This window comes from Triticum aestivum, chromosome 2B, assembly GCF_018294505.1.
Source record: "Triticum aestivum cultivar Chinese Spring chromosome 2B, IWGSC CS RefSeq v2.1, whole genome shotgun sequence".
In the NCBI taxonomy this organism is placed as follows: domain Eukaryota; kingdom Viridiplantae; phylum Streptophyta; class Magnoliopsida; order Poales; family Poaceae; genus Triticum; species Triticum aestivum.
Window position 1 is genome coordinate 717,973,416 of NC_057798.1, and position 26,241 is coordinate 717,999,656.

Sequence of the window (26,241 nt, forward strand, 5' to 3'; positions counted from 1 at the left end):
AGCTAGGGTTCCTAGCCGCCGCCGCCGCTGCCGGCCCGCCGCCGCGGCGCGCCCAGCCGGCCGAACCCTCTGTTGCCCCGCCTCCGGTACAGGACCCCAGCAGCGCCTCCCCCCATCAAGCAGCCGCTCCCACCAGCGGCGCCCCCCTCCCTGGAGCAGGTGCTCCTGCCCAGCACGCTGCCGCCCGGAGCTACGCCGGCGACCAGTCCGTAGGTAGGTATCCCCACTCCTTCGTCCTTCCTCCCTCTTCCCTCATCCCCCCTCCCTCCTTCCTCTTGCATCCTCTGTTCAATTTTTTTCCTGATTTTTTTACTGGATGAGTACTTGATGTAGATTCGATACTGTGGGAATATAATGATAGTTATTTCTTGCTTGCTGCGTGATTTTAGAGGATTGTGCTTGATAGGTGTTTGTGATAATGCCTCTAAGGGAAAATGTTTACAAATTGTAGGTTGAATATTTTTCATGAGCAAATGTTTTCGTTTAAACATGTTAGCAAATTGTAGATTAAGTTGTTTTATCTGCAATTTGAGAGAGCAGGAGCTTTGTGTTGGTTATACTGGCCGAAATTGGTTAACACATATCTTCCAGAGAGATCCCTGTTATAGGATCTGAGCTCTCTCTTCTCTAAATTCAAGTAAGGCATGAGGAACAAGGGGGGAGATAGCTATTAGATCCATGTCTTAGTAGTGGTAAACAATCGTGTAGGTCAATTTTGACTCTGATCTTGAACTACAGGGTTGCAATGTTTTGGCATCAACACTTGTAAGAAAAGAAAAAGCAGGAGAATGAAGATTATATTAAAAAATGGTATTAGTAGTGGTAAACAAGCATATAATCCCTCCCAGGTAGTAACAATAACTTTATGCAGGAGAGTGAAAGAAGAAGCATAGGCTTAATTGAGCTGTGGAGTTCTTGTTACCTTGTCTATCTGTCCTCGTTAGTTACATGTATCTCTCTGTTTGTGTTTCTGCGTAACAGGTTCGATCACGGTTGGAGAAAAATTGAGGCGTTTGTTGGCTCCAAGACAGTGATACAAGTATATACATGTGCTCTACTTACTTGTTTGGTTTGCAATAGTGGTGAGCCTCCTCCACCCCCGCCCGTTCCCCCCTCTGTCGCATGCACCCGTCGCCCCCATCGGGTAAATTCTATTATGAAATAATTCCTACTGTTATTTAAAATATAAATGAAATGATTTGGAACACCAAGCAAGAGTTACGTTTCAAGTTGCTGAACCTTTTCATATAAGCTTGTGGAAGATTTAATTGATCATACAGAAAATGAAAAACGAAGGTCATACCGATCCTAGTTGGTATTATTTTCCTCAATTTTAAGTGTTGAATGAACACATAAAGAGAGTGCTAAGTGATTTCAATATATCAAGTTTCAGAATAATATACAGGATTGTTGGTTTTTAACCTTGGTTGCCATTGTTTCTATTTGTAACGGTCTGAAGAATGACTCATGCTGTTTGTGCTAACAATTTCTAAGTGAAAGCAACTAGTTGGAGTAGATTTGTGCACACAATACTCCTTCCAAGACAATTTGCTTCCAAGGAGTAGTTTCAGTTTGATTGCAAGGAGTAGTTTTAGTAAAGTTTCAGCATGGTTTCAGTATAGTTTCAGCATGGTTTCAGTTTGCTTCCAAGGAGTTGTTCTCTGTCTGGTCCAATTCTGAAGAAATAAAAAGTGAATAGTTTGTTTGTTCCCTGTGTGGTCACTCTATTTTTTGAGTACTGACATTAGTTATGTTTGTTAGTAGCAAGATATTTAAATGAAGCTTGTTCTTTTTCAACTGTTCAACTTATGCCATGAAACTGAATATAGTAGTTGAAAACCCTGTTTTTCTTCCTGATCGTGAAAATTTGAAGTCCTGTTTGTGTTTTGGTTTTGTTGGTTGACAATTATGTTTAGTTTTTCATTTCATGGGTGTTGTAAAATGTGCATGTGGTGAGTTGAGGCTCAGCATACAGCTTGTTTGGACTAACCAAGAAGACGAGGTATGTTGCTTGCCCAAGCTAAGTGACACGTACGTGCCAAGTTTTCAGTTATATAATTACCTGTTAGTGCTTAGTTAAATTGCATGATACGGCCATAGCAGATGGATGGTACTAGGTGTTGTTTTGTTTCTTGCCAATGTATTCACAGAGCAGATGTGCCACTGTGGATTTCTTTTCTTGAAGGCAGCTCACATAAGTTCAGCTACAAGTGAACAACTTGCTGCTATTAGATCTGGAATGGAAGCTCACATAAGTTGAGCTGATTTTTGTCCATATGAAAGCAGAGGACCGTATGGTCTGTGGCCTATTCATCCATATGAAAGTAGAGGCACATTGTGGTGCTAGTTTGCTGGGTTTTGTCTCCGACCATCGTGTCGTGATGAATTTGCAGGTACCCCGAGAGGCCCTTGAGTTTGCCGGAATGTTGATTAACTTCCGTTCCGGCAAATTCGGGTACTCCATATGTCCTATTTTCAGCAAAGGTCATGCTGAAATTTTCCGTGAATTTTAGCATGACTTTGCTAAAAATAGGACATATGGGGTACTTGCGACTAATTCATGAGCCGGGGTATCTTAGTACTTAATTAAGTAGGATCAACTGCCCCTTTATTCTTGCTGCATTAAACCATAGGTGGCAATAGAGCCATGTGATTAGGCCCAACTTAGAATTCTCCTTAGCATCGATAAACCCTAGATGATAAACCCAACATAGGTGGCAATAGAGCCAAGTGATTAGCGCCAAGTGATTAGGCCCAACCTAGGGTGCCTCGGCATCGATAAACCCTAAATGAAGAAAACTTAACTTGGCTGCCCTGGATGCCTCGGTGTCGATGAGAACCTAAATGATGTATGCTTAGGCTTTTAGGGTGCCTCAGTGTCGACAAACCATAAATGATGAAAGCTTAGGCTTTTAGGGTGCCTCGGTGTCGACAAACCCTAAATGATGAGACCATGATCTTGTTCCTTGACAATAACCAACTTTTTGGCCAAACTTTTTTCCTATTTAGAGCGAAACATGGCCCACAACGATGAGGCCAGTGGTTCGGGCGGCAAGTAATTCTAGGAGCTGTCCCAGGAGATGGAGGAACAACCTCACTGCTATCAGGACGCCGCGGATGATACTGATCCTGATTACACAACCCCTAGTGGCGTCGGGGATGACACCACTGATGGTGCCGCCGAGGATGCCACCACTGATGATGGCGGCGCACACACAGATGGCAGCCAACCGAAGAAGCAAAGGAAGGACCGGCGCCCGAATGCGCTCCGCACCGTCAAGGAGGAATGCACTCAAGTGGACTCCGACGGGAATCCAACGGAGCCCAAACATATAGTCAAGGGGTACTCGGTTCATCTTGGGTGCATTCTCCGGAGCATCGTCTCAATCAACACCGAGAACCTTAGGCATAAGGACCGAGGGAATTTGCGCAACCTCCTCTTCACAAAGCTGCACGAACGATACAAGTTCCCCACCGAATTTGAAAACACACACCTCTTAGGGAATAAAGTGAACAGTGCCGCCCTCACGAAGATGAGCACGGCCCTGTCTACTTGGAGAAGCACGGTGAAGAGAATGATTGATAAAGGTGATAGTTATGAGAAGATCAACGCGAAATATCCTTTGATGAGCGAAGATGAGTACAAGGAGTTCAAGATCAAGTGTGAGAGCAGTGCAACCTCCGAATCAAGTCAGTGCGGGAAAGAAATGCGGGAGTTGAACTTAGGGGAACACAAACTCTGTCCCGGCGGTTACAGAGTGGCGGAGCCTATATGGGACAAGGAGGACGCGGAGCGTGCCGAGCAAGGCCTACCGCCCCGCTTCGAGAAATACAGCGGTAACAAGAAGACCAGGAACTATGTCAGGGCCCGGTACAAGGAGGACCCGATAACAAAGGAGCTTACCACGGATCCGAAGACCAGGGCGCTTGAGCTTGTTCTGGTAAGGAACACACCCTCGCGTAATTAGCTCCATATGGTTGCACTCTAATTAATCCCCAATATTTCTAAATGGTTCATGTTCCTTTCGCAAGACACTGAAAGCAGTAGCGCGGGGTCGTCTCAGAGCTCCCCTTTCGACACCCCTTTAAATAGGGCGTTGAACGTAATGAAAAACAAGGATAAGCTCACTAAGCCGACGTCAGCTGGTCGTGTGGTAGGCAAAGGCTTGTCCACAAAATGGGGGTCATACTATACCGCTGGTGTGCGGAAGGAGAAAAAGACCAGCTCGAAAAGCCAGACGCGCGAGGTTGAAGAACTCAAGGCACAAGTGGTGCGGATTCTGGAGCTTGTCCAAGAGCAAGTGGAACAACAACTGGGAACGAAGCTCAACGCCATGGTGCCTACGTTGATTCATGGGCTGACGACGTGGATTGCTGGCGGCCAATAGGGGCCTCCCCCGATTCCCAGCTTCACGGCCAGCAACTTGCACAGCGTGCAGGCGGCACCATTGGTGTCTCCGGTGGCGCCATTGGTGTCTCTGGCGGCGACACCATTGGTGTCTCCGACGGAGGCGGTATTCGTGTCTCCGGCACCGGCACGGGCACTGGAGCTTAATGCACCCGGGTGTACGCCGGCCGACACCTTGCCAGCAAGCGCCCCCTCCGTCAGTTGCACGCCCACCGTTGGCGGTGCCTCGACATTAGCCGAGCTCGACGGCATCACGGTAACTAAGCCTCTCGGCAGATGACTTCATCTCCTTGCCTTTGCCTGGGCATCCCTGACGCCCTGTACATGTTTTCGCAGGGCGGCGCCGATGTTCCTTGCACTCTTCTGCACTTCGTGGGCGCCGAGTTGGTCGATGTCGCCAAGGGCAGAATCGTTCAACCGGGCAACCACATGTTCCACGGTAATCCGATGGCACCCATAGTGTATAGGGTTGAAGTGGTTCGGGTGCTGCCAGGCTGCGACGAGCTGTTACCTTCGATTCGACCCGCTGGGGCCGATGAAGAAGATGAGATGACCCTCAGCGCCTGTGTAAATTGGCCCCTACTTTGGCCGAAGAGCCAGATTCGTTTGAGGGCGGGGGACACCACCCCACAGACAAGACCGCAGTCGTGCCGGCGCCAAGCCATGCAAGAACGCCGCAACGCTACCGGACCTGCCAGACATCCCTATGGCACAGGATCCGGACAGCCCTATGGCACAGGATCCGGACGAAGACGACCACGACGACGGTACATTTACCAAAGTTGATAAGTACTTTGCCGAACATGGGTACACTGACGAGTTCTGTGGGCCTCTTTCTCAAGAACCCAACCAAGACGACCGCGATCTAGCTGGTACGGCGGAGAAATCTAATTGCAACAGGCGTCGTCTGGCGTTCAGTTCTCAGGACACGCCTCCAGCTCCCGCCTTCATTGAGCCTCAGATAGCTGAGGTGCGAAATATTATCAGCCCCAACACGCTCAAGAAGGCGGTCTGTGAGCAGAACTCGGTCCCATTACAGGAGATCAAGAACAAGGGACGGAAGCGAAAGACTAACAAGGGCGACAGTGCGAGCCAGCCGGCACCGAGTTCGATCCGTGCTCAGGACGGGCCACCTTCACCTAAGGATATCTCGAGGAGGGTGCATGTGGCCGGTAGGGCGATGCTACCGCCAAATATGCTGAATGCTGCAACCGTTGCTATGCGGAGTCTGCACGATAGTGTTCTTTCTTTGGAGAAGCGGCGTCTCAGAGAGAATGATGTGGCATACCCGGTTTTCGTGGCCAAGGTGCCAGAGGGCAAGGGCTTTGTGGATGGCGACATCGGGGGTACGATCGTCCTGTAGTTTGATGACATCTTTGCTATGTTTAACCTTCATTCGCTGCACTACACCTTCATTTGGCTGTTTTCGTTGAGTATGGAGATGCGGATCATTAGAGACAAGACCCCAGACATCATGATAGTCGACCCCTTCTACATGCGTGCCAAGCACTTGAGCAGCGCTGGGGACCGCCAAGTTGCGAGTTCACACCTCGAAGGAGTCATTCTGGCAAATCCAGATAAGGATAACTTCCTTGTGGCTTACTTTCCCGAGTAAGTCATCCCTTTACCGCCCCGTAACATATGATTTCTTAGATTTTGATCATTCTTTTTTTTTTCTAACATTCCATGTTCTGTGCAGTGACGCACATTGCACACTCATCCTCTTAAGCCCGAAATATTCCATGGCCACGTATTTCGACCCGAACCGTAACTCCAAGATAGACTACACAAATGTCAAGAAAGTTCTTGATGATGTTCTCTCCGGCTACGCCAAATCTGGAGGCACCTTCACCAGGGTAGTTCGTAAGTACGGCAAGCACACCTTCTCACACAATACGAATTTCTGCTGCGTCAAGCAGCCGCCTGGCGGTCAGAAGGATGCCTACTACGCCCTCCATCACATGCGGGCGATCGTAAGGGACCATCATCAACTTCTGCTACCAGATAGTCTCAAAGATTGGGCCGTGAGGTTGTCGGCAACCCAGGACGTGGACCTCAGACAAGTATTCTTTCGCATCCAGTCGGAGTTTGCGGACATCATCCATCAAGATGTCCTTCATACCTCGGGGCAGTTCTACCTCAGATATCAACCGTCCAACAATGAGATAGATGGAACGTTACAAATGCAGGGTGACAACGACCGCGATTTCATGACCATCACGACAGACGACGGCTTCATCCACGCTCCTGTCCGATGAGTCGAGTCGGAAGTAGTGATGTGTAGTTCTGAAACATTGATTGGCTCATGTTGTAATTAAACTTTAATGAATTCGTATGTCTCTTTGGTTTGGACAGTCATTCAACTTAGATGTAATCGATGCTATTTATTAGTAGGATCATGAATCGTGCTATTAATGTCTTGCTTTTCTCTTCCGATCCTTTTTTTTGCATACTTACATATTGCTTATGTATTGTCTGTTGTCTGTTGTTTGGCTTGTGCATAGAGATGTCGTCGTATGTCGTGTACAAGGGTAAGGTTCCCGAAGTCTACGATGACTGGGAGGAGTGTCGGAGACAGGTTCACCGTTTTAGCGGTAATAGTTACAAAGGGTACACCACTAGGGCGGAGGCCGAATCTAGATACGCCCGCTATCTAGCGGGAGAGAGGAGGGAGCGTTGGAGGAACCGGATGAAGACCAGTTTGATCGCGATGATGCTCATCGTGATGACCGCAGATCTCTTTTATGTGATGGTAGTTTAGATGATCGATATCGACTTGTAATGTGAAGACAAACTCGATACTCGCGGTCTTGAGACTTGTAATGTTTTATCTTTGTTCGGTCTTTTGAATTCGGAGACTAATATGATGAATTATATTCGGAGACTAATCTTCTATTGTATTCGATGAATCTGTTGTTGCTGTGTGCTGCTGTCTATATTCTGTCCAATAATATATTTTGTAACCTATGCAAAAATCAGAAAAGCAAAAAAAAACCAAATATTCATACTAATGGCGCATCAAGGCAGAGTGCGCCATTAGTATGACAAAGCACATGGTTACATATGCCCCCCCGGGAGGCATACTAATGGCGCATGGTGTTACATACTAATGGCGCACTGCTTGGTGTGCCATTAGTATACCAGATACTAATGGCGCACCAATGGTGCGCCATTAGTAAAAAATTCTAGTGGCGTGCTACTAATGGCGCACCGGTAGTGCGCCATTAGTAGGCAAAACCGGTGCGCCATTAGTAGGCCTTTGCCTAGTAGTGGTGCTTCGAAACAATGAACTTTCGCAATGGTGCACAGTTAGGGGGAACACTTTCTTGAAATTTTAAGAGGGATCATCTTATTTATGCTACCGTCATTCTAAGCAAATAAGATGTAAACATGACAAACATCACATGCAAATCATAAAGTGACATGATATGGCCAATATCATCTTGCGCCTTTGATCTCCATCTTGAGGCACGACATGATCACCTTCGTCACTGGCATGACACCATGATCTCCATCATCGTGTCTTCATGAAGTTGTCTCGCCAACTATTACTTCTACTACTATGGCTAACGATTTAGCAATAAAGTAAAGTAACTACATGGCGTTATTCAATGACAAGTAGGTCATACAATAAATTAAGACAACTCCTATGGCTCCTGCCGGTTGTCATACTCATCGACGCGCAAGTCGTGATTCCTATTATAAGAACATGATCAATCTCATACATCACATATCATTCATCACATTCTTTTGGGCCATATCACATCACATAGCATACCCTGCAAAAACAAGTTAGATGTCCTCTAATTGTTGTTGCATGTTTTACATGGCTGCTATGGGTTTCTAGAAAGAATGTTTCTTACCTAAGCAAAAGCCACAACGGTGATATGCCAATTGCTATTTACCCTTCATAAGGACCCTTTTCATCGAATCTGATCCGACTAAAGTGGGAGAGACTGGCACCCGCTAGCCACCTTTATGCAACAAGTGCATGTCAGTCGGTGGAACCTGTCTCACATAAGCGTACGTGTAAGGTCGGTCCGGGCCGCTTCATCCCACAATACCGCTGAAACAAGATAGGACAAGTAACGGTAAGCAAATTGAACAAACCAACACCCACAACTACTTGTGTTGTACTCGTGCATAGAATCTACGCAATAGACCTAGCTCATGATGCCACTGTTGGGGAACGTAGCAGAAATTCAAAATTTTCTACGCATCACCAAGATCAATCTATGGAGATTCTAGCAACAAGAGAGAGAGGAGTGTATCTTCATACCCTTGAAGATCGCGATGCGGAAGCGTTACAAGAACGCAGATGATGGAGTCGTACTCGCAGCAATTCAAATCGCGGAAGATCCGATCTAGCACCGAACGGATGGCGCCTCCGCGTTCAACACACGTACAGCCCGGGGACGTCTCCTCCTTCTTGATCCAGCAAGGGGATAGGAGAAGTTGAGGGAGAACTCCGCAGCACGACGACATGGTGGTGGTGGAGCTCGTGGTTCTCCGGCAGAGCTTCGCTAAGCACTACGGAGGAGGAGGAAGTGTTGGAGGAGGGAGGGATGCGCCAAGGGAAGGGTGTGGCTGCCCTCCCACCCCCTCACTATATATAGGGGGAAGAGGAGAGAGGGGGCCGGCCCCTCTAGATGGATCTAGAGGAGGGGGCGGCGGCCAGGGGAAACCCTAGATGGGTTTAGGCGCCCCCACCCCCTAGGAAACTTGCCGCCCAAGACGGGAGGGGTGGCTGCCCTAGGGGAGGCGCCCCAACCTCTCCAGGTTACGTGAGATGGGGTGGGAGGGGCGCTCAGCCCCTTAGTGGGCAGATGTGCCCCCTCCACTTGGCCCATAAGGCCCCCCCAACGCTTGCCGAGGCCTCCGAAACCCCTTTCGGACACGCTGCTCATCACCTGGTACCCCCGGAACAATTCCAGACTCCAATACCCTTCGTCCAACATACCAAACCTCACTTCCAGACCATTCTGGAGATCCTCGTCATGTCCAGGATCTCATCCGGGACTCCGAACAACCTTCGGCAACCACATACTATTTCCCATAACAACTCTAGCGTCACCGAACCTTAAGTGTGTAGACCCTACGGGTTCGGGAACCATGCAGACATGACCGAGACGTTCTCCAGCCAATAACCAACAGCGGGATCTGGATACCCATGTTGGCTCCCACATGTTCCACGATGATCTCATCGGATGAACCAAGATGTCGGGGATTCAATCAATCCCATATATAATTCCCTTTGTCAATCGGTATGTTACTTGCCCGAGATTCGATCGTGGTATTCCAATACCTCGTTCAATCTCGTTCCCGGAAAGACACTTTACTCGTTCTGTAATGCATGATCCCATGACTAACTACTTAGTCACAATGAGCTCATTATGATGATGCATTACCGAGTGGGCCCAGAGATACCTCTCCATCATACGGAGTGACAAATCCGAGTCTCGATTCATGCGAACCCAACAGACACTTTCGGAGATACCTGTAGTGCACCTTTATAGCCACCCAGTTACATTGTGACGTTTGATACACCCAAAGCATTCCTATAGTATCCGGGAGTTGCACAATCTCATGGTCTAAGGAAATGATACTTGACATCAGAAAAGCTTTTAGCAAACGAACTACACGATCTTGTGCTATGCTTAGGATTGGGTCTTGTCCATCACATCATTCTCCTAATGATGTGATCCCGTTATCAATGACATCTAATGTCCATGGTCAGGAAACCATAACCATCTATTGATCAACGAGCTAGTCAACTAGAGGCTCACTAGGGACATGTTGTGGTCTATGTATTCACACATGTATTATGGTTTCCAGTTAATACAATTATAGCATGAACAATAGACAATTATCATGAACAAGGAAATATAATAATAACCATTTTATTACTGCCTCTAGGGCATATTTCCAACAGCCCACCCGCTCTACGGCGCCCCCAACACCGGGCTCTACAACCATACCACCCCTGCATGGGACCAGGGCGCGCTCATCCATGCCCTGAACTCCATGACGATGCAATAGCAGCAGCAGTCGCCGCCAACCGCAGATTGGTACCTCGATACAGGGGCGGCCTCTCATATGGCCTCCTCGTCCAGTATGCTCTCGTCCTCCTTTCCCCATACTCCATCTCGCATTGTTGTCGGCGACGGGACCACGTTTGCGACCACGCACACCAGCCACACCACCATCCCAACCTCAGCCTCGCCTATCTCTCTCCGCAATGTTCTTGTCTCACCACACCTCATTAGAAATCTAATCTCTGTCAAAGCTTTAGCTCGTGATAACCATTTAAATGTTGAATTTGATGATTTCGGTTTCTCTGTCAAGGATCGAAGAACGAAGAGGGTGATCCTCCGCTGTAACTCGGACGATGACGAGCTCTACACCATGTCATCCACCCCCACATCCCGTGATCACCCCACGCTCACCATCACCACCCGCGATCTGTGGCACCAGCGTCTTGGCCATCTCGGTGGAGACGCCCTTGGCCGCACTCTTCGTCTCACGGGCGTCGACTCCGACCACTCCGCCTCTGGTGTTTGTCATGCGTGTCAGCTAGGGAAGAGCACTAGGCTCCCGTTCGGTTCATCTGGACATGTAGCTTTCTTTCCATTTCAGTTAGTGCACTGTGATGTATGGACCTCTCCCGTGTAGAGCAACTCCAGTTGCCAATACTATCTACTTATCCTAGAGGACTACAGTCACTTTGCCTGGACTTTCCCCTTACGGCAAAAATCTGATGTTCTTCCCATGATCCACATGTTCTTCGCCTTCGCACACACTCAATTCAACCTACCCATACTCGCTGTCCAAACGGACAACGGTAAGGAGTTTGAGAACGCCTCCTCATGCACTCTCTTCTCCTCGCTCGGCGCCCAGCTATGCATGTCCTGCCCTTACACATCACCACAGAACGGGCGGGCGGAGCGCGCGCTCCACACTCTCAATGACATCACGCGCTCACTCCTCATCCATGCCCACATACCATACTCCTACTGGGCCGAAGCACTTAAAACTGCCACATTCCTCCTCAACCGACGGCCATGCCGTCCTTGAAACGACCACTCGCCGTTCTTCCTGCTCTACGGTGCTCACCCCCACCACACCTCGCTGCGCGTGTTTGGTTGTCTGTGCTACCCGAATCTCACCACTACAACCCCACACAAGCTAGCCCCACGCTCAGCGACGTGCGTCTTCCTCGGGTACTCGCACGAGCACAAGGGATACTGGTGTGTCAACCGTACCACTGGGCGTGTGGTGACCTCGCGGCATGTCGTCTTCGACGAGGGCACGTTCCCTTTCCACACCATGACGAGCGGCCACACCAAGCCAGAGTCGTCCCTTCTCGACGAACTGACAACCCTTCCCTTCGTTCCCCAACAACCCCGGACCGCTTGTCCATCACGCTCCTCTAACCCCCCTACCGTGGACACATCCACGCCGACGCCTGCACCCGCTGCCATGGCAGCCCTCACGCTGTCTCCTCCATGAACCGCTACTACACACGAACCCACACCAGCCGCCCCCGCGCCCATGACACCCGAACCCGTGTCGATCAACTCCGCTCCCACAACACTCGATCTCATGGACTCGGCAGCAACTTCTGTCACCAGTACCTCCACTGCCTCGCCACCAACCTCACCGCCGCCTCGCCGCCGTGCCTTTCCCATCTCAACCCACCCCATGCAGACGTGCACGCAAGCCGGGAAGTTCCTAGCCAACCCCAAGTATCACCAGAGTCTCACCACCTCGACCACACCTGACATATCCCCGATCCCAAAAACCATGCGTGCTGCCTTGCGTGATCCTTGTTGGTTGGCTGCGATGGAGGTGGAGTACATGGCCCTCATGGAGAACAAGACCCGGAGGCTCGTACCGCGGCCACGCGGTGCCAACATTGTCACTGGCAAGTGGCTGTTTCGGCACAAGCTCAAGGCTGACGGCACGCTCGAACGCTACAAGGCCAGATGGGTGGTTCGCGGCTTCTCCCAATGCCCCGGTGTCGACTTCGATGAGACCTTCTAACCAGTCGTCAAGGCGGCCACGATCCGTGTTGTCCTCACCGTTGCAGCGTCCCGCCGATGGCCCGTGCATCAAATGGACGTCAACAATGCCTTCCTGCATGGCCACTTGATGGAGCAGTGTACTGCCAACAACCAGCTGGCTTCATTAACGAGACTCGCCCCGACCATGTCTGCCTGCTCGATCGCTCCCTCTACGGCTTGAAGCAAGCGCCACGCGCCTGGTTCGCGCGCTTTGCGGCGTTCGCCCGCAGCATCGGCTTCATCACCTCTCGGGCGGACCCGTCCCTATTCGTGCTCCACAACGACGACGGCGCCGCCTACCTGCTCCTCTATGTCGACAACATAATTCTCGCTGCTTCGTCGACCGTGCTTCTTCACCAACTCCAGCGCCGGCTCTCGACTGAGTTCTCTATGAAAGATCTCGGTCCACTTCACTACTTCCTCGGCATCACCGTCACACGCACGGCCGACGGGTTCTTCCTCTCCCAACGGAAGTACGCCGAGGAGCTGCTTGAGCGCGCCAACATGCAAGCCTGCAGGCCGATCTCAACTCCTGTCGACACCCGCTCGAAGCTCTCTGGGACGGATGGCGCGCCGGTGCCTGACGCTGTGGAGTACCGCAGCCTTGTTGGCGCACTCCAGTACATGACCATGACGCGCCCAAACATTGCCTACGCAGTCCAACAATGCTGCCTGGTGATGCATGATTCGCGTGTCCCACACTTGGCACTGGTGAAGCGGATACTGCGCTATCTTCGGGGCACCACCACCCATGGACTGTGTCTGCAACCAGCTGCCTCCCTCGACCTCGTTGCCTACTTCGACGCCGACTGGGCCGGGTGTCCGGACACGCGATGTTCCACTTCTGGCTATGCCGTCTACCTCGGTGATGCTCTGGTGTCCTGGTCTTCCAAACGCTAGGCCACCGTGTCCCGGTCGAGTGCGGAAGCCGAGTATCGCGCCGTCGCCAACGCCGTCGCCGAGAGTTGCTGGATACGACAACTTCTCGCCGAGCTAGCGACTCCTCTGCGCAAGGCCAACATTGTCTTCTGCGACAACATATCCTCCATCTACATGGCTGCCAACCCTGTGAACCATCGCTGGACCAAGCACATCGAGCTTGATATGCACTTCGTCCGGGAGAAAGTGGCCCTCGGCGAGCTGCGCGTCCTGCATGTGCGAATGAGCCAACAGTTCGCTGATGTTCTTACCAAGGGGCTGCCCATGCCGGCGTTCGAGGAATTTCGGTCCAGTTTGTGCATCAGGCCACCCGACACTCAAACTGCGGCGGGGTGTTAGCAGTTAGCTAGTCTGTCTCTCACTTCTCTTCCCCGTGCGCACGTACTGCATGTGATCACCCACGATCCATGCACGTAGCCACGACCTGGCGCTCCGTGCTCCTGTTGTAACCTGAGCTATATATAGGAGTGTATAGATCGGAGAGCACCCAAGGTGCAATCTTCTTTTCCCATAGCATTCTACAATTGGCCCCGGAGAGACCAAGGTCGGCGAGAAAGGCGAGGACGGCGTCGGGATTGGAGGGGGACTTGAGGTGGGAGAGCTTGGTGGAGGCCTTGAGCGCCTACGCTTGGGTGAGGCCGCAGGTGGAGACGAGGTAGTCCTCCACGGCGAAGCTAGGGTTTGGGTAAATGCGGGGGAGGGGGGGGGGGCAGCGGGCGCGGCGGCGGAGAGGAGGCGGTGTAGAGGAGAGATGGAGGGAGAAGAGAGGAGCTGGGCGAGGACGCCGCGACAGAGCCGGAGCATGGCGGCGGCGGCGCCGGCAGCGAGGGAATGGCGCGATGCGGAGGAGAGAGTGGTGAGGGTTTGCGTTGGTGCGGTGTCTGTTCCAACCTTGAGGATGACCAACTGACCCCATGGGCTGGGCTGGGCTAAGTTAGACTAGAGAGACCCATTTAGATCGCTCAAATTCCCCCAAAGAAAAGAACCACCCAAGCAAAAAAAGTTACTCGTCTAGATGATCTTGCGAGGGTTACTCAAAAAGAAAAAGGAAAAGTTCTTGTGAGCATAGTTTTAAAAACTAGACCGGACTGGTGGTCCGACCGGACAAACCGGAACCGGCACCTTTCTCGTTTTTTTAAGGTGTACCAGTTATTTAGTAAAAAAAGGAAAATGTTCAAAAATAATAATTGCATCAACAAGGAATCCAATACCTAAACTTGAGGCAAGACATGCTAAAGGCTCAATACCCAACTAGGCTAATGACACTGTGATTTATTAATGGTTTACATCTAATATTATGTGTATTCTTTTAATGTGAGGTCAAAATTTGGTAAGTTACCTTAAAACATTCTGATCTTTTGTCGCAAATGGACCGATGAACCAGCTGTTCGACCAGTAAAAACCTAAACGGACAGCCTCGCCGATTCGGTTGCTAGTTTGGTTTTTTAAACTATGTTTGTGAGACGTCGAAAAAAATTCAAGATGACCTCGTGTTTCTAAAAAGAGCCTTAGATGACACAGTATTTTTTTAAAGAATTTGACGAGCTTGCGTTTCTAAAGAAGAACCTTAGATCTGGGTCAAAAAAAAGAACTTTAGATGAGGATTTTTTTTCTCCTAGAAATGTATGTTCGTTTTCTTTTCTTTTCTCGTTGTGATTTGAAGAACATAAAAAATATCCCCTAATCTCATGCCATACCCAACAGGCCCTAATCACATGCCACACCCAACAGGCCAACAGAGAATGAGCGTTGATCTTGTTTTGGGTTGGTAATACGTGTCTCATTCATATTATAAAGATCAAAGTACAAGTCACGTAATGACCAACATGACAAAACTGAAAAGATAGTAGAACATCTCTGAGCTTGACACCAACGTCTTTCACCTGCCTTCGACACGACCACAACAGCCACCGAAGAAAAGAATGACAAATCACTCCCTCACCCAAACTCGATGCGGCTCCATCGCTGATATGCAGCTTTACGGACCTCCAAGTTGGCTCACCAAAAGTGAAGCCATTGTCGTTGACCGAAATAGACCGGGGAAACACCCCAGACACGCCATCGAACTCCAGATCTAGCACTCCACTATGACTAAGACGCCGAAGGAGGAAACCATACCTGCCATCCACGAACCATGAACTCGGCACACGTTCCGTCTTCCAGATGTCGTTGATGTAGACCACAATCTGCATCTGCTCCTAGACTACATCCCAAGCTCCGCGCCGACGCTGGAGCGAACGCCGTCACAATGGCGGAGCCTGAGGATACAGGTCCACCACGAGGATGGCGCCGCCACGCCATCCTTGCTTGAACAAAGTGGCTTCCAAATCCATCTCCAAGCATAGGGCCGATGGCCTTGTTAGGGAAGGATCCGAAGAATCTTTATTCAACATCGTCATCATCACCACCAAAGCCAAGAAGTGCTAGCGATGCAAGCATCGAAACCGTAGTTTAAACATGGTTTATACCTACGTACTATACATTTTTTGAGTGTCACTCTTCCATTGCCATATCATGATTTTGGAATGTGTTTTTGCCGGCAAAGTTGACCCAATTGTGAATTTCATGCAATCAATGTCCAATGGTCAAGGTTCCACCCCTTATGTCAACTGATAGCATCAAGGTCACCCTTTCATGTTGAGTCTCTGATTATCATCTTTTAGAAGTTCAAACTCAAGTACTTCGAGGTGTTTATATTTTTTTCCCTGAATGATCGATCGTCATGGAACCAAGATCTGAAGCAAATCATTGAGCAGCCAGATACAAACATGGAGTGATATATTTTTTTTCTTTTTGAAACGGACATGGGGTTATATTAATGTACACAGAGAATGCAGGTGCTGCCACAATGTCAGGACATGAAGAAAATGAACCAATTATCTTTTGCGGGGAAATATAGGAAGAACAGAATCAGGTGTCACAGGATATGAAGTGTGTGTAGATGCTTATCTACAGCAACAGCTAAAGCAAGGAATGGTCTTCATCCAACCAGCAAAAGAGCACATCATAAAGGAAGGAGGAATTTACATATCAGCAACAGCTGCAGAGGCTCCAAGGTTGCTGCACACACAGATCGCCACAACTTTGAGAAACAAACACATCACCCTCCTGACGGACAATCAGATCTTAGCTCCGGCAGCAGCTTCAAAGAATCTTCGACATGAACCTGTTCATCGGGATATTAGGCCTTCCACAGCTAGCTGCTTTCTTTGATGCTACGTCCAAGCCACATTCAGATTAAGATTTTCCATATTTCTAGGGTCCGCAACTTTAGGGCTCATGAGCGTGCAGCCAATGTTATTAATCTCATAGATTCTCAACATAGCCCAAAACTGGCTTGCTGTAATAGCGGTCTATTGATCTGTTCTACGCTCATGAAGCTACGCAATCTTCAGATGGAAGATTGTAAATCTTCTAGAAGCAATTAAACCATGGAGGTCCACTTGGCTAGAAAAATAAACCGTCCATATGCGACCAGGACCAACAGAATGTTCTCTAGTTACAATACCATCGTATAACAATTTTCATAATGTGCAAAGGAAAAACAGTTCACAGAAATCACGATACATCCATCACTACTAGGAAAAGACCTGCTAGTGGCGCACCAATTTTGCCTACTAATGGCGCACTACTGGTGCGCCACTAGCACCACGCCATTAGAATTAAATACTAATGGCGCACCATGCAGTGCGCCATTAGTATAGCCCACCGTGCGCCATTAGTATGCCTCCCAGGGGGCCATATTTACCCATGTGCTTTCGTATACTAATGACACACTAGGGCGTGATGCGTCATTAGTGTCCTTTCTACAGTGCGCCATTAGTGTGCTGAGTGGTGCGCCATTAGTATGAATATTAGGGATTTTTTTTCTTCTTTTCTGATATTTGCACAGGTTACAAAACATGTTACTGCACATAATATACAGATCACAACATATAAACAGCAGATTTATCGAATACAATAGAAGATTAGTCTCTGAATACAATTCATCATATTAGTCTCCGAATTTCAAATACCGAACAAAGTTATAACATTACAAGTCTCGAAACCGCGAGTAGTGAGTTTGTCTTCACATTACAAGTCGATATCGATCATCTAAACTACCATCACATAGAAGAGAGCTGCGGTCATCACGATGAGCATAATCGCGATGAAACTGGTCTTCATCCGGTTCCTCCAACGCTCCCTCCTCTCTCCCGCTAGATAGCGCGCGTATCTAACTTCCGCCTCCGCCCTAGTGGTGTACCCTTTGTAACTGTTACCGCTGATACGGTGAACCTGCCTCCGGCACTCCTCCCAGTTGTCGTAGACTCCGGGAACCTTACCCTTGTACATGACGACGGCATCTCTATGCACTTGCCAAAGAAAACGTTAGTAACTGTTCACAGACAATACATAAGCAATATATAAGTATGCAACAAAAGGACTGGAAGAGAAAAGCAACACATTAATAGCATGATTCATGGTCCTACTAATAAATAGCATCGATTACATATAAGTTGAACGACTGTACAAACCAAAGAGAGATACAAGTTCATTAAAGTTTAATATTACAACATGAGCCAATCGACAATTCAGAACTACATAGCATCACTACTTTCGACTCGACTCATGGGACCGGAGCATGGATGAAGCCGCCGTCTTTCGTGATGGTCATGAAATCGCGGGCGTTGTCATCCTGCATTTGTAGCGTTGTTTCTATCTCACTGTTGGACGGTTGATATTTGAGGTAGAACTGCCCCGAGGTACGAAGGACATCTTGATGGATGATTTCCGCAAACTCCGACTGGATGCTAAAGAATTCTTGTCTGATGTCCGCATCCTGGATTGCCGACAAGCGTGTGGCCCAAGAGATTATCTGGTAGCAGAAGGTGATTATGGTCCCCTATGATCGTCTGCATGTGATGGAGGGCGTAGTAGGCATCCTTCTGACCGCCAGGCGGCTGCTTGACGCAGGGGAACGTCGTATTGTGGTTTAACACGTGCTTGCCGTACCTACGAACTGGCCTCTTAAAGGTGCCTCCAGATGTGGCGTAGGCGAGGAGAGCATCATCAAGAACTTTCTTGATATTTGTGTAGTCTATCTTGGACTCATGGTCCGGGTCGAAATACGTGGCCATGGAATATTTCGGGCTTAAGAGGATGAGTGTGCAATGTGTGTCACTGCACAAAACACGGAATGTTAGAAAAAAAAAGAATGATCGAAATCTAAGAAATCATATCTTACGGGGCGGTGAGGGGATGACTTACTCGGGAAAGTAAGGCACAAGGAAGTTATCCTTATCTGGGTTTGCCAGAATGACGCCTTCGAGGTGTGAACTCGCGACTTGCCGGTCCACAGCGCTGCCCAAGATCTTGGCACACATGTAGAAGGGGTCGACTATCACGATGTCCGGGGTCTTGTCTCTAATGATCCGCATCTCCATACTCAGCGAAAATAGCCGAACGAAGGTGTAGTGCAGCGGATGAAGGTTAAACATAGCAAAGATGTCATCAAACTGCAGGACGATCGTACCCCCGATGGCACTATCCACAAAGCCCTTGCCCTCTGGCACCTTGGCCACGAAAACCGGGTATGCCACATCATTCTGGGAGAGACGCCGCTTCTCCAAAGAAAGAACACTTTCATACAGACTCCGCATAGCACCGGTTGCAGCATTGAGCATATTTGTCGGTAGCATCGCCCTACCCGCCACATGCACCCTCCTCGAGATATCCTTAGGTGAAGGTGGCCCGTCCTGAGCACGGATCGTACTTGGTGTCGGCTGGCTCGCACCGGCGCCCTTGTTAGTCTTTCGTTTCTGTCCCTTGTTCTTGATCTGCTGTAATGGGATCGAGTTCTGCTCACAGACCGCCTTCTTGAGCATGTTGGGGCTGATAATATTTCGCACCTCGGCTATCTGAGGCTCGGTGAAGGCGGCAGCTGGAGGCGTTGACGGTGTAAAAACCGGCGGATCTCGGGTATGGAGTCCCGAACTGTGCATCTAAGGCTAATGGTAACAGGAGGCTGGGGACACGATGTTTACCCAGGTTCGGGCCCTCTCGATGGAGGTAATACCCTACTTCCTGCTTGATTGATCTTGATGATATGAGTATTACAAGAGTTGATCTAGCACGAGATCAGAGAGGCTAAACCCTAGAAGCTAGCCTATGGTGTGATTGTTGTTGTGTCCTACGGACTAAACCCTCCGGTTTATATAGACACCGGAGGGGGCTAGGGTTACACATAGTCGGTTTAAGAGGAGGAGATCTACATCTGAATAGCCAAGCTTGCCCTCCACGCCAAGGAGAGTCCCATCTGGACATGGGACGAAGTCTTCTATCTTGTATCTTCATAGTCCAATAGTCCGACCAAAGTATATAGTCCGGCTGTCCGGATACCACCTTATCCAGGACTCCCTCAGTAGCCCCCGAACCAGGATTCAATGACGATGAGTCCGGCACGCAGATTGTCTTTGACATTGCAAGGCGGGTTCTTCTCCAAATCCAGTGCACCTGTCGTAGCGAATAGTGTCCTGGCCTCCCAGTAAGGTTGTACTCCTCGGCTTCTGAGCTTCAATAATGGCCACCTCCACGTGTCGATCGAAGACGAGGGGCCGGGGGATTTTTACATTTGCCACCCTAATCCCGTAGGTAAGGCGACTATTTGAGGAGACAGGGATCCTTAGATCCAAATCACACCACCTTCTCCCAAGCAAGCATTTCATAGAGCGCGTCCAAAAGAGGCCATCCAATCATGACCGGTTGCCGCAGCCCTGCTCGTTGCTCCCCTAGCTCGAAACCAGGGGATTGGGAAAAGTGTTCCATCCCTCACAGCCGCCTAAAAGAGCTGCAGACCAAAGGGTTCCTTCCGCCCGCATACATGGTCCCTGTCCGATCCGGACTAGCCACCTATAATGGCGGGGAGCAAGCGGAAAGATTCCCTAATCCATCTCGGGGGGAGCGGCTATGCCTTGTCCCATATCTGCTAAGGGGCGTTGGGTTTCCAATCCACCCATTCCTCCGCGGGCTCCTGGAGTTCTACGGCCTCCAGTTGCATAATCTTACTCCCACCTCCATACTGCATATCGCGGGCTATGTTGCCCTCTGCAAGCTGTTCCTGGGCTGCGAAGCTCATTTCGAGCTATGGAAGAGGTTATTTTGCCTCGTCCCCCGCAACTAGGAGGGATCTATATATCAAGTGGGCGGAGCCGAAATATGGCGCATGGCCCAGACCGGATACCTGTCCGGTACTCCAAAGAAGGCGTCCGAAGACTGGCCTTCAGAGTGGTTTTATGTCAATGGCATTTCCCTTCCGGACCCAGTCCAGACGGGCCTTCCTGAGTTTACCAATACTCCACTGAAGAAACAGAGAAGTCCGCTACCTGATGAGCAGGATAAAAACCCTGGCCAAATCAGGATTGGCAATAATCAAAGTTATGTCAATATGTATAATAAGGGGAGTGCAGCCACTTCAATATAGGGGAAAACCCATGTGACACTTTAATGGAGAAGACGATGCCTCTCGCTGCGGTCGCAAAGGTCCAAACTCCGCCACATCTTTGGCGAGGATACTGTCCGAATTGTACAAAGGGGAAGAAGAGGAGTTCCCCCGCATTAAACCGCGGGATGGATTTTCCATGTACAACCCCCGAAGCTGGGTAGGCCGCCATCCTTTATTTGACTCTATCCACCCATACCTTATTTGTCACAATTACTTACCTTGTCGTTTCAAAACAGGAACTAAGGAAGGCCGTGAAAGAGTTCAACAGCCTCTCTCCGTAACTAGAGGATCCCGGCCGGGCTCTCGACCCCGAACTTGAAGAAGATCTAGACATATCTGTGGAATTCGTCGACGGGACTTTCTACCAGGCAAGCAGTGTCGGCTCTTTAGTGGCCATCATCGCGGATTATCCCAGACTGCTTCCCGTGTCGTATGTAAGTAATGTCGGGGTTCCAACCTTCCGAAAGAATTCCTTCGTTTTGCCGTACCTTATGCTCACATGCCATACTTTTATAGAAACGGCAGTTGGGACGCCGTGCGGAACCTGTGGGAGCCTCTCAGCAAGAGGATCCTAGACAAGGTAGGCTTAAAAGGAAGGCGGTTAGGAGTGAGACGCGGGCGCAGAGGTATTCATTAAACTTGCCCCGTGGTTTATTTGGTATTTTTGTCGAGGCGTGACGGCTTTAATTATGTCCCGACAGGAAACGACGGACTATGTCCAGGGACCCTACCGTCCACGCCTCCAGCAGCCGGATTCCTGGACCGGATTCACGGGCGAAGGCTGATGTGGGGACAGTGCCAAACTGTCCTCCTGCGAAAGATACAGATATGCTTTCCGCCACAAATTCTGAAGTGGAGAGCGCCATGAATCACCGGCGCCGATGGGCCGTACTCTGCAGTGGTATTTTTTCTGAAGAGGCGTTCAATGCCTTCAATTCCGGACATGCATATATCCGCGCTGCTCAAGATGGACTTTCCAGAGCAACGGACCAGTATGTGAAGGATATACGGGTAAGAGAATTTAATAAGTATGTGTAGTAGTAGCCCCTGAGACTTGAAACAGTTGGCACAACTGATTTAAGGATCATTAAATGCAGAGGTTCTTGTAGAGAAGAATGCCCAGTTGTCTCAAGAGATGGAGGAATGTAAGGCCCAAATGAAGGCCAATGTAGCTGAACAAGAGGAATCCAAAAAGGCTTCTTCTGGTAATAATTTCCTTCTACCAGTTTGTTTGTTCGGCATGGTTTATAAATCTGACAAAAGATTCGGTAGACAATCCCGGAGAAAATCCGGAGACTGTGGGAGATAATGAGCTGCATCTGCGAAGTCAGCTGAAGGCGGGCGAACACGTGCTGACGCAGTCTATTTAGGAGAAGAATAAGCTGGAAGATGCTAATCTCCGACTGAGTGTCGAATTGAAAGATGTTCGGGCTCAGCTCGCGGACTCCGTGAAAGAGAACCGGAGGCTTCGACGCGACATTTATAGTAAGTGCTTGAATGAACTGTAGTATAGTTCGACGAGGAGGTGTATTGACAGAGTTATGTCTGCAGGTATGTTGACGGGCCACCCTGAAGAGGAGATGCCCGGTTCCGCAGGCGATATGCTGCAAAATCTTTCACAACTGCACGAACGAGCTCGGCAGATGATGCAGGGTATTGCCCAGGCTTTGTGGCCGTCCGCTTCCGACCAGGAGGCATGAGTGAACTTGTAGAGATGCTCAAAGGCGCACGGCGGCGCTTCCGATTATGGAAGATATCAGCTTGCGGGCAAGGTGCGAGAGAAGCTTGGGCCATGGTGAAGACGCGATACGCCAAGGCTGACCCGAACCATATGGCCGAAGTTGGACCGGCTGGGTCAGATGGACAAGAGATACCCGTTAGTCTGGTATATGACCAAGTAGCGTTAGCTGCAAAGTATTCCCAACAGGATTGTAAGCTAGACAGCCTATTGGATGGTATAGAGGAAGAGTAGAACCAGTCTATATGACTATGTAATTTGAATGGGCTCATGTACTCCCTAGCCGGATTGAAAATCATTTGTCATGGCGGACCTTTTCACTTCAGCCCCCAGATCCGACAGTCCGGGGTGTATCTGAATACCCACACAGTTATGAAAAACCGGGGTATGCGTGGCAACCAGACGTAGGGGTCATAAGCGCTTGAACAAACAAGTACCCAACTAGTTATGTTATATTACATGGATAGTAAGAAACATCTTCCAGAGAGAATAGTTCCGTTAGGGGTTCCTTTCTCTGGGTGCGCATGCATCGATGTGCATGTCGGAACTGCGAACAAAAGCGCAGGAAACAAAACATCTGGGTATTTTAGTTGTAATGAATGAGAACATGTTTTGTTCACCGACCGAGTATTCCCTTAAGAATGCTAGCTTTCGGCTTCACCCAGTCTGAGGTACACATCTGGCTCAACCGGCAGTAACAATAGCAGAGGTGCTCCCCTTATGCCCTAGCCGAATTAACGGGAACGTAGGGCATAGATACAAGAGCCAGGCAACCCAGCATGGCCAAAACTTAAGTCATATCAATGCATATAATGGTGAAGAAAAGGCACATGTGGAAAGAAAAATGCATATGTGGCTGGCAAGGAGCCATTAAAGTAGTTATATTTAGCTTCCGAATAGGAAGCCCCTAGGTATAGTGTGCACGCATAATGCGGCAGGAGTGCTCATGGCATCTGTACAGTTTTAAGGTTGTATGTTAAAAAGGAAAAAGGGGGGCGAGAAAGGAATAATGAGAACACAATTGAAGAGGTGGAGTTAAGGAGACGAACACTAAGTTCGGCGCTAGGCATAAAATTTCCGAAGTCTGGCCGCGTTCCATGGGTTCGGCTCGAGTCTGTTATCAGATGCACTACGTAGACGGTACGCTCCTCCAGTGAGAACTTTATCAATGATGAAGGGACCCTCCCACTTGTGTTTGAGCTTGTCCTTCTTCTTCTCGGGGAGGCGTAGAACGAGTTCGATGTTATAAGTTTTGGCCTGTACTTCTCTGCTTTGATACCTTCGAGCCTTTTGCTGATAGAATGCGGAACGGGCTTTAGCGACATCATGCTCCTCCTCCAAAGCATCTAAGTTGTCCTGCTGATCTAGCTCGTCTTCCTTCTCTTCATACATGCGCACGCGAGGTGAGTCATGGATTATATCGCAGGGTAGCACTGCTTTTACGCCGTACACCATAAAAAATGGTGTGTATCCGGTGGTACGATTCGGCGTGGTCCGCAGCCCCCAGAGTACGGAGTCGAGTTCCTTGACCCAATGCGTGTCGGATTCCTTCAAGGATCGCACTAGTCTGGGTTTAATGCTGCTCATGATAAGACCATTTGCAGGTTCGACTTGACTGTTTGTTTGGGGGTGATAGACAGAGGCGTAGTCGAGCTTAATGCCCATTTTGCCGCACCAGGTTTTCACCTCCTCGGCTGTAAAATTTGAGCCATCGCTAGTGATGATACTGTGGGGGACACCGTAATGGTGTACAACCTCCGATATGAAGTCTATCACTGGTCCGGATTCGGCCGTTTTAACTGGCTTGGCTTCTATCCATTTGGTGAACTTGTCCACGATGACCAATAAGTATTTTTTTCTTATGGCTTGCCCCTTTAAGGGGTCCCACCATATCCAGCCCCCAGACCGCGAAGGGCCAAGTTATGGGGATAGTTTGGAGAGCGGTAGGGGGCATATGGCTCTGATTGGCAAATAATTGACAACCAACGCAATGTTAGACAAGGTCCTGTGCGTCCGCCAGGGCTGTCGGCCAGTAAAATCCTGTCCGAAAGGCCTTGCTTATGAGAGCTCGGGCTGCCGCGTGGTGCCCGCCTAGTCCAGAATGGATTTCGGCTAAGAGCTGCTGCCCTTCCTCTTCGGAGATGCATCGTTGGAGCACTCCGGTGGCGCTCTTTTTGTAGAGCTCTCCTTCATGGACTTTGTAGGCCTTAGAGCGTCGCACAATACAACGTGCCTCATTTTGATCCTCGGGGAGCTCCTGCCTATTTAGGTAGGCCAAGAAGGGCTCGGTCCACGGGGCGATGACAGCCATGATTTCATGGGCCGAAGGTGTTATTTTGGTGGTAGAGCCTCCGATTACGTCAGAAGGTTCAGAATCTGGGGTTGTGTTTGGAGCCGGACTAATAGTGCCGGACTCCCCTTCCCATGTCACGGACGGCTTGAATAACCTTTCTAGGAAGATATTAGGTGGGACGGGGTCACGTTTAGCGCCGATGCGGGCGAGGATATCGGCCGCTTGGTTATTTTCTCTGACCACATGGTGGAATTCGAGCCCCTCGAACCGAGCTGACATTTTGAGGATGGCATTGCGATAGGTCGCCATTTTCGGGTCCTTGGCGTCAAAGTCTCCATTTACCTGAGATATTGCGAGGTTCGAGTTCCCGCGCACTTTGAGGCATTGGATGCCCATGGAGACTGCCATCCGAAGACCATGCAACAGAGCCTCGTATTCGGCTGCATTGTTGGAGTCTGTGTATAATATTTAGAGGACATACTGCACCGTGTCTCCGGTGGGGGATGTCAGGACGACACCCGCTCCCAATCCAGCCAACATTTTAGAGCCGTCGAAATGCATGATCCAATTTGAGTATGCTCCGTACTCTTTAGGGAGTTCGAATTCTGTCCATTCGGTGACGAAGTCAGCCAATACTTGCGACTTAATGGCCCGCCATGGTTTGTATGTTATGTCGAACGGAAGGAGCTCAATAGCCCATTTAGCAATTCGGCCTGTTGCGTCGCGGTTATTTATTATGTCATTGAGTGGTACTTCGGAGGCCACCATGATCGAACACTCTTGAAAGTGGTGTCGTAGTTTCCGGGATGCCATGAAGACCGCGTACGCTATCTTTTGATAGTGTGGGTACCGATATTTGCATGGAGTGAGGACAGTGGACACATAATATACCGACTTTTGGAGCAGGAACTTGTGTCCGTCTGCCTCTCGATCGACGACGAGCACTGCGCTCACAACTTGGTTTGTTGCGGCTATGTATAATAGCATGGGTTCGCCAATGTTTGGCACGGTCAGGAATGGGTTTGTGGCCAAGAGTGCATTTATTTCTTCCAGTCCGGCCGTGGTCGCATCCGTCCACTCGAAGTGTCTGGTGCGTCGAAGAAGGCGATACAGAGGTAGTGCCTTCTCTCCTAAGCAGGAGATAAAGCGGCTTAAGGCAGCCACGCATCTAGTTAGTTTCTGGATCTGCTTGAGGTCTGTTGGAATAGCCAACTGTGACAGAGCTCAGATTTTTGCCGGATTGGCTTTAATTCCTCTATTGGAAACGATGAAGCCGAGCAATTTTCCGGAGGGTACTCCAAAGACACACTTCTCCGG

General features: G+C 49.5%; 1 pseudogene; it reads right to left on the reverse strand.

Moving 5' to 3' along the window:
- LOC123039478 (transcription termination factor MTERF6, chloroplastic/mitochondrial-like) overlaps positions 1 to 14,214 on the reverse strand; it is a 28,245-nt pseudogene extending 14,031 nt beyond the window's left edge.
- Between the last annotated feature and the right edge of the window lie 12,027 nt (positions 14,215 to 26,241).